This window comes from Haliotis asinina, unplaced genomic scaffold (assembly GCF_037392515.1).
Source record: "Haliotis asinina isolate JCU_RB_2024 unplaced genomic scaffold, JCU_Hal_asi_v2 scaffold_18, whole genome shotgun sequence".
Lineage (NCBI taxonomy): Eukaryota > Metazoa > Mollusca > Gastropoda > Lepetellida > Haliotidae > Haliotis > Haliotis asinina.
Window position 1 is genome coordinate 1223379 of NW_027133890.1, and position 9918 is coordinate 1233296.

At 42.0% G+C, this 9918-nt stretch overlaps 1 pseudogene; it reads right to left on the bottom strand.

Annotated features, from left to right (window-relative positions):
- Window positions 1-1311: 1311 nt before the first annotated feature.
- Window positions 1312-7086, bottom strand: LOC137269926 (ankyrin repeat domain-containing protein 50-like; annotated as a pseudogene).
- Window positions 7087-9918: the final 2832 nt, after the last annotated feature.

Genomic DNA, 9918 nt, shown 5'->3' on the forward strand with positions numbered 1-9918 from the left:
GCTATGTATATCAAAATAGAAATGGCCAAAATATTATTCAGCCTGTATCTGAAACAGAAGTGACTGTCACATAGAAGCACTCAGATGGAGTGTGACTCAATTTACAGTGACGTTGAGCGTGCTATGCAGCACAGATCTACCTGCACCCAATCTGATTACATGGAAGTTGGAAAAATGCCAATGACAGCAAGCCCTGTGAGTGAGTGAGTAGATAAATATACAGTGTCACTACGGTAAAAGTTTGGCCATATTGTGACGGGAACAATTTTGACGTTGATAATGAATGCGTGTATATTATAAACCCGACTTCAAAACAACTATATTACCACAATTAGAATAAAAACCAGTATGTTAACATAGACAGTAGTTTTGTGGACAATACAATATATCAACAGGCTATAGGCTGCCAACAACTGACGGTAGATCACCATACTAGGTAGGTCCTACACAGGCGAATTTCTTATGCATGACTTTGTCAAGACCGCTCTACCTTTTACATGTATACTTCTGTCAGATCCGGTAACAAAGTTGGAGAACAACATGTCACTGTCATCAGATATTGAACCGAAGGAACTCAAATTTGTAATGCCATGCTGTGAACGCCTGTTCTACAATGTAGCTCTATCTACTCTTGAAAATAACATTGTTTCGCAGATCACAAAAATGCAAGAGCGAGACATATTACTTTTTACAGTGAGTGAGCGAGTTTAGTTTTACGCCGCATTCAGCAATATTCCAGCAATATCACGGCTGGGGACGTTAAGAAATAGACATTTTGCACCCATATTGGAAATCGATCCCGGTGTGACGGCGAACGCTTTAACCTCTAGGCCACCCCACCACTGCTCGTAGTAGACATTTTGGTTTAGGTTGAGACAGTCTGTATGCCCTCAATTTTAAAAATACCCTAAAATATACACCTCCTGCATGCCATGTACAAACTAAATGACGACCTCCCAAGTGCATGTGTACAATATCGATACTGCATTTTGTGAATGACTACGTCCCAATTCATTAATCGTGGTACAGCAGTCATAAATAAGTGAGCCCATTGAGTATTTTCTTACATCGATAGAACATGTCATGCAAGGGGCCTTCTACGTTATACAAGTACTTGATTATGCAATAAAGTATAATTGTTATCAGAATGCATTTAAGTGGAACTACCTGTTTTTCATCGTTTTCACTTTTGGAATCACTTTGCATGAAGATGCCAAACATGTTTGGTTTCACTGCAAACACTGATGCAAAGTTGTGGTTGAAATCTCATTGTGTTGAATTTACACATGAGAAGAAACAAAACAGTTTTATTCTATTATCTCAAAGCTTTATTTAAAAAAAAAAACAGTTACCAGGTTTTGAATGGACTGCGAGGACATGCAGTTTGTCCACAGGACGCAACAATGCAGTATAAACACTATCTAATCTGACAAGGTCCTCCCTGACTGTTAAAGTCTTTATGACACAATCAAGACTCCAACGGTTTATTCGTGTGTTGTCTGACATGAGAAAAATAGCCCTTAGCTCGAAAGTTCTTCTCTCGAAGATCCCTCTTTTCTCGTTCCTATAGCATGGTCAGATATGCTTTCAGCCATCATTTCCAGAAGATATCAGCATCGGAAGCATTGTCACGTGGTGCATGATGGAAACATGTTTGAGTGGCAGTTTAGAGGTTGAGGTGTACAAATAGGACAAATTGTTATAGATAACTCCTGCTTGACAACGGTACAAGAACCTGTATAGAGGCGTCGCACTCACGCAATAAAGAAGTTGTTATCCATAACAATGTGCCCTATTTATGATGGAAACAGTTCTTTTCTCCACTTCTGAATCAACGATATCCTTGTCGGAGTGGTCTAACAGTGGTGCTACCTACATACCGTAACCACTTTCATTGTGTCAAAAGAAATCTATATAGAGCTTTATCCTTCAATTCTTCTGATATCTTCAGTGCTGTAAGTTCGTGCATATTTTCCTCCGCAGTGTCAACAATCTTGAGTGAGATAACATGTTTGACAATATTCAAATGTCCGCCATAACAAGCCACATGGAGTATGTTGTTGCCATCATCATCCCTTAAGTTCATGTTAGCTCCATCTCTCACAAGTGTCTCAACCACCACCATGTGACCAGCACCTGCAGCCATCAGTACTGGCGTCCTTCCATACTGTCCCCTGCTGTCGATGTCCGCCATTTTGGCTGCTACAATATGCTTCACCATCTCCACATGTCCTCCAATACAGGCAACATGAAGAATGTTGTTGTCGTTGTCATCTGTCAACGTTACATCTCCTCCCTTGCTTATAAGCAGGTTCAACACGTCCATATGCCCCTTCTCTGCTGCTTTCATCACCGGTGTTCTCCCGTACCGACCTCTGCTGTTGACGTCCACCCTGTCATTTGTGACGATGTCCTTTACCAAGTCCAGATGACCTTCAAGACAAGCCACGTGAAGGATGTTCTCACCTTTGTCGTCTGCTTGGGACAGGTCTGCTCCTTTACTCACAAGTAGGTCAAACACAGGTCTGTGCTTCCTGATGTCCACCATTCTAACTGGTGTTTGCTGATGCTGCCCTTTACTGTTGATGTCCACTATATTCAAGGAGAGGACAAATTTCACAACTTCGAGGTGTCCCCCAATGCAGACCAAGTGAAGGATGTTGTTACTGTCGTTGTCCGTAAGTGAAAGGTCTGCTTCCTTTTCCACAAGAAACTTAAGCACCTCAGTATATTGACAACCTGCAGCCATCATCGCCGGTGTCATCCCATATTGTCCTAAGTTATTGATGTCAACCATGCCCTGTGAGATGACAAGCTCCACCATCTCCACATGTCCTCCAATACAGGCAACATGAAGGATGTTGTTGTCGTTGTCATCTGTCAACGTTACATCTCCTCCCTTGCTTATAAGCAGGTTCAACACGTCCATATGCCCCTTCTCTGCTGCTTTCATCACCGGTGTTCTCCCGTACCGACCTCTGCTGTTGACGTCCACCCTGTCATTTGTGACGATGTCCTTTACCAAGTCAAGACAAGCCACGTGAAGGATGTTCTCACCTTTGTCGTCTGCTTGGGACAGGTCTGCTCCTTTACTCACAAGTAGGTCAAACACAGGTCTGTGCTTCCTGATGTCCACCATTCTAATCGGTGTTTGCTGATGCTGTCCTTTACTGTTGATGTCCACTACATTCAAGGAGAGGACAAGCTTTAGCACTTCCGGATGTCCTCCAATGCAAGCCATGTGGAGGATGTTGTTACCGTCATTATCCACTAGAGACAGATCTGCTCCTTCATTCTTAAGAACCTCAACAACATTTTTATGTCGACAGCTTGCAGCCATCATCGCAGGTGTTCTCCCATACTGTCCTTTACTGTTGACTCCAACAAACTCCTAATGAGAGGATATGCTTCACCATCTCTACATATCCTCCGATACAGGCGACATGGAGGATGTTGTTGTATACATCATCCAGTGATGACACATCGCCACCGTTCTCGATGAGTAGGTCAAACACTTCCCTATGCCCCTTCTCTGCAGCTTTCATCAGTGGCGTTCTACCATAACTTCCTTTACTGTGGATGTTGACTGTGTTCAATGTGAGGAGATACTTCACAATGTCCTCATGTCCCCCCAGACAGGCCACGTGAAGGACGTTTTCACTCTTGCTGTCTACTAGTGACAGATCAGCTCCTTCCTTCACAAGCAAGGTCAGTACTTCTCCATGTCCCTCAGAGGCAGCACACATGACGGGGGATCTCCCGTCCTCCCCGCTACAGTTGATATCCTCGCTCTTGTCAGACAATATCTGTCTTACGGCATCCACATTTCCCATAAGGCTTGCATGGCGAAGATCGTAGTTTTCTGTCAAAGTAAACATCGTACATTAGCTACTTCTCACGGATTCACGCTGTGTGGATGTGTCACTAACTCAACTAGTTGTAGACATGAGTGCAGCATAACACATTCAATGACATGTTGACTCTATGCATAAATAATGTTGACTTCTTTACCTTTGGTCAGAAGTTTTCCTTCCTCGTCATCTCCTCCTGAAAATCACAGTTGTAGATACATCATACAGCATTCGAATTATACTGGATCTGTCATGCACAAAAAAAAATATTGAGGACTTTCTGTCTCTAATCAAGATGAACTTGTGTGTTCGTGAAATTCAGAACCCAATGCCGTTGCCTTTTATGAAATAGTAGCACAGTACAAAGGAATCTAATTCCAGCTGTGGCAAACGTCAAAATACGTTTACAACTGAGTGTCAAACATCTCATCACCTCTACAAGTAATCCCAGAATACGTTCACAACTGAGTGTCAAACATCTCATCACCTCTACAAATAATCCCAGAATACGTTCACAACTGAGTGTCAAACATCTCATCACCTCTACAAGTAATCCCAGATTACGTTCACAACTGAGTGTCAAACATCTCATCACCTCTACAAATAATCCCAGAGTACGTTCACAACTGAGTGTCAGACATCTCATCACCTCTACAAGTAATCCCAGAATACGTTCACAACTGAGTGTCAAACATCTCATCACCTCTACAAATAATCCCAGAATACGTTCACAACTGAGTGTCAAACATCTCATCACCTCTACAAATAATCCCAGAATACGTTCACAACTGAGTGTCAAACATCTCATCACCTCTACAAGTAATCCCAGAATGCGTTGACAACTGAGTGTCAAACATCTCATCACCTCTACAAATAATCCCAGAATACGTTCACAACTGAGTGTCAGACATCTCATCACCTCTACAAATAATCCCAGAATACGTTTACCACTGAGTGACAAACATCTCATCACCTCTACAAATAATCCCAGAATACGTTCACAACTGAGTGTCAAACATCTCATCACCTCTACAAGTAATCCCAGACTACGTTTACCACTGAGTGACAAACATCTCATCACCTCTACAAATAATCCCAGAATACGTTCACAACTGAGTGTCAAACATCTCATCACCTCTACAAGTAATCCCAGAATACGTTCACAACTGAGTGACAAACATCTCATCACCTCTACAAATAATCCCAGAATACGTTCACAACTGAGTGTCAAACATCTCATCACCTCTACAAATAATCCCAGAATACGTTCACAACTGAGTGTCAGACATCTCATCACCTCTACAAGTAATCCCAGAATACGTTCACAACTGAGTGTCAGACATCTCATCACCTCTACAAGTAATCCCAGAATACGTTCACAACTGAGTGTCAGACATCTCATCACCTCTACAAGTAATCCCAGAATACGTTCACAACTGAGTGACAAACATCTCATCACCTCTACAAATAATCCCAGAATACGTTCACAACTGAGTGTCAAACATCTCATCACCTCTACAAATAATCCCAGAATACGTTCACAACTGAGTGTCAGACATCTCATCACCTCTACAAGTAATCCCAGAATACTGTTATAATCGTCCTTTCCTTATTTCACGGGACTCCTCAATATACATTTTCCACGTTTTTACTCCAGGGTCAAGATGGATGACAGATGACAGATGACGATACATACTCACTAGTGTTCAGGTCCTACAAGAAACAAAACAAAAGATTGAAGTTAGTTGACTAATTTCATCCCAACAGATTCGCTGAAATGATTTCAAATTTGGTAACAAAACAATTCTTTATTTTAAGGCTGATCTGTAACCAGAGTTATGTGAAATTTGTGAAAAATGGATTTTTTGCAATGGCAGTCAGAAAAAAGAACTGAACATATGGCATCACCTCTGTGGCTTTCCTTTCCTCCTCCTGTAAGAAAGAGTGAAACAAATGTAAGAAAGTAATTACTACCTTTACAAAGTTATTTGTATTTTGCTAAATATCACGGCACTGCACTAAACTACATATTGTCTTTATGCAAGTCCACTCAAACGTCAAAGGTCTGTAGTCACAATTACGTTTACTCACAGGATGAGGACAATGACGATGATGGCTGTTACTGCGACTGCAGCAATACACACGGGGACGACAATCACGGCCGGCGCTGCTGCTGGCGACTCTGTTGTCGTGGACCTTCCTGATGGGGGAACCCATGTCACTGCATAACATAAACTAATCCCGCTGTAGATTCATTATATAAATGTTTACTTTCATCATCTACCTAAACGTGAGTAAACTAGCAATGTACCACTGACGGAACACCGGCAATTTAACATAAACATGTCCCTGTATCAATTCAGTTTTGTGTTTTGTTGTTCTTACAGACTCAGTGTTTTGTCAAACCATTTCACCTTTCATTTTGTCACAGAAATGTCCCTCCCTGTTGTGTGGACATCCCAGAGTGCAGCGTCCGTCCTGTTGGTTGCAGGTCCTGTTGACACAGTGGGTGCTGCACTGAGAGTTGCAGTGATCTCCATACCAGCCTGTATGACACCCCGAGGAGCAGCTTCCACTCAGCTTGTCACAGTGCACATCGCCACTTCCCAGAACACTGGCACATCGCTGAGGACACTGGTGCTGACATCGCCCTCCATAACGCCCCAGCCGACACTCCTCGGCACACACAGGCAGTGCTGCTGGACATTAAACATACAGGACAAACAATTTGGTGTAAGTGAGGCAGTGTTATTTTACGCCGCAAACAACAATACCCCAGTATGGGGTGTACATTAAAATCGGATTCAACCTTTATTGGGTAGAGAATCGAGCCGTACCGTCAGTGTGCCTAGAAAACACTTAAATCAACCAGGACAGTCCACTGTCCCCTGAATGTTGCTCACGAGATGGGAATATGATTTTGTTTACATCACTTACATGTAGTTATGGCAAATGATGTCACGAGATGTTGTATTTCAGTATCGCAAACTAAAGGTCCGATATTAGGCTGTTATTCCCGGATCTCGGTTATATCTTCTGTGAGGGGCACTTTTCACACTCTGAGATCACGGTTATATCTTCTGTGAGGGGCACATTTCACACTCTGAGATCACGGTTATATCTTCTCTGAGGGGCACATTTCACACACGTTTTACTCACCCCATATCAGCAGGACAATGCAGAAGTCCAACATTGCTGAGTTTGACTGTCTTCCCCTTACTGTCTGCAGGTACATCAGTCTGTGTATGAAGGTGAAGTGATCAAAACGACTCAGTGAAGTCTGCACCTGGAAACAGAGTGCGGTAAATGGCTGTGCAATCTTCACATGCAATGGTAACAGTTGGTAAATGCGAACAATTTAAAACATGCGCCTAGTGTTGTGTTCATACAGAAAAAAGGATTTCCTCAGATTTTTAACCTATGTGTTGACATTGTACTCATTTCCTGTTTACTGTACTAAATGTATTGGTTACACCCCGATATAAATGTACTAGTTACACCCCGGTATAAATGTACTAGTTACATCCCGATATAAATGTATTAGTTACACCCCGATATAAATGTGTTAGTTACACCCCGATATAAATGTACTAGTTACACCACGATATAATCTGCTGGGGAACATGCACAAGATACCCAGCCAGGCAGCCGTTACATAGTCAATACTTGACATTGTAACAATATACAACTATATAAGGTTGACTACCGTGATTCAAATGATATTCCTTGAAGTGGGTGTTGTGTAGAGGGAGAGACGGAGAAGCAGAATACATACCATATAGTAAGATTGTGCTTCCTACTTGTCATGCGGTATATCACTGATCCGTCTCCTGTCTATTGCAGAGCAGACGTCACACATTAGGGCGCCATATTTACTTCCACAATGACACACATGGCTGCAAGGACAGGTTGCAACAAATGCAGAAGCTTTTTTACCCGACGTTCCAGCCGATACGACCTGACGTGTTTATTTATAGCTCTTTACTCATATGTTACTCACACTAGCGACGACATTCAATCCCAGGAGAATCAATGAACAAAGTCAGTCCGGATCCAGAGTGGGGTGCAGGGGTGTGCACCTCGCCTTTTGTCAGAAAGTAACTAAAGGCCATTGAAAACGGGTGAAAATGGTGTGTGCATTCCCTCTATCACAAGAGCGTGAAACCCTCCCCTTTCTCGTAAACCTGCATCCGGCTCTGGTGCATTTGTGTATTGCCCACACAGCTAGTATCGTGATGGACAGGTTGATGATACAAGCAGCAGAGTAGGGAAGCACCCTGGTGTAGTACACTTGTAATGTCGTCTGTACACACGAACATGCCGACCTAGCAGCCAAAATGGCACTAAAACTCCCAGAACTTAACTTAAACACAATATTATCTTAAAACGAAATACACAGTCTATCAAAATAATATAAAAAGTAAATACCAAAATTCATATAATAAATTAAAAATATACTCCAAAACGCACTAAAAAACTAAAAGTTACTATACATTCAACAGGATGAAGACTTTAATGGATAGACAACTTCTTTCTTGCAGTGGACACGACATTTCGGTTTAGATTTTAACACCGTTATCAAGCAAAAGATGTTAGAATCTACAACGAAACGTTGCATCCACTGCTAGAAAGAAGTTGTCTATCCATAATAGTCTTCATCCTCATCATACCAACTTCAAAATTCCACTTAAAGAAGATAAATGCAACAATAAAGAGACCGCCATATTACACGCATAATGAACATCAGTCAAACCACTCCATATTTCTTCCCCCTACAACGTCTCGCGAAAAAGGAAATTACAATTCAGACCAATTTGATTATGCAACGCTAAAGCCCTCTCCAGTGTGTCATGATATCTCCTGGTCCAGTCACCCCTCTGTCGATCAAATACTAAATGAAATGGTTGGCCCGTGTTGGAAATACGAAATATGTTCGAAAGCGCACATGAAATATCGTCGTCGTCATCACCATCACATCACCATCACCATCACCATCACCATCACCATCACCATCACCATCACCATCACATCACCATCACCATCATCACCATCATCACCACTACCATCACCACCACTATCACCATCACCATCACCATCACATCACCATCATCACCACCACCATCACCATCACAATCGCCATCATCACCATCACCATCACCACCGTCACCATCACCATCGCCATCGCCATCATCATCATCATCATCATCATCATCATCATCATCATCATCATCACCACCACCATCACCATCACCATCACCGTCACCATCACCATCACCACATTACAATGACGATGATGGCTGTTACTGCGACAAATGTCTCTGTATCGAAAAGTCTCACTCACGAAATACAAGACGTTGTTTTCTATATATATAGTCACATCTTTAATGTCTCATCCATATCGTGACTGAAGCAAATTTTACTTGACTGCTAGAGTCTAAAACCTTTAAATAACTAGCGGTTTTTAACCAGAGCGCAAACCCCCAAATGCCACTGTTCATAATTATACAGGGATGCATCAGCAGCCAATACGTTTGGCTAACTAACTAAGGATTCCACTATATAGGAGCCGTGCCGATTTAAATTTGACACATTGTAGGTGAACGAGATTACTAGTTGTCACACTTTCATTTTAGTAGAAACCTCGTTGGCCTAGTGGGTTAGATCGCTAGATTTGCACTGGCGATTTGTTCACAAAGTTACAAATTACAACTTATCAAACCCCTCCTCATCGTATTTATGCTAACAATTCTGCATAAGCAATCATTGAAAACTGACCCAGAGGAAAATTGTACAGCTCAGGGGAAATGTGATACAAACGATGTATAAAAACAAGCGACCAAACCGTTTCCACATACATGAAACCTCTGCTTAATTCTGAGTTGATTGTACAATTAGGCCATCGTCCCGAGTATATATTTGTTTCAGCAGTATTCTGTACAATGTTGTTTGCAAACAAACCTAATCTCGACCAGACAATTCAGTGATTGTCACCATGCGATACGATGACAACATGTGTTCATGAATCATTATAAAATACTGATGATAGCACGTGTTAGCGTATCCTGCC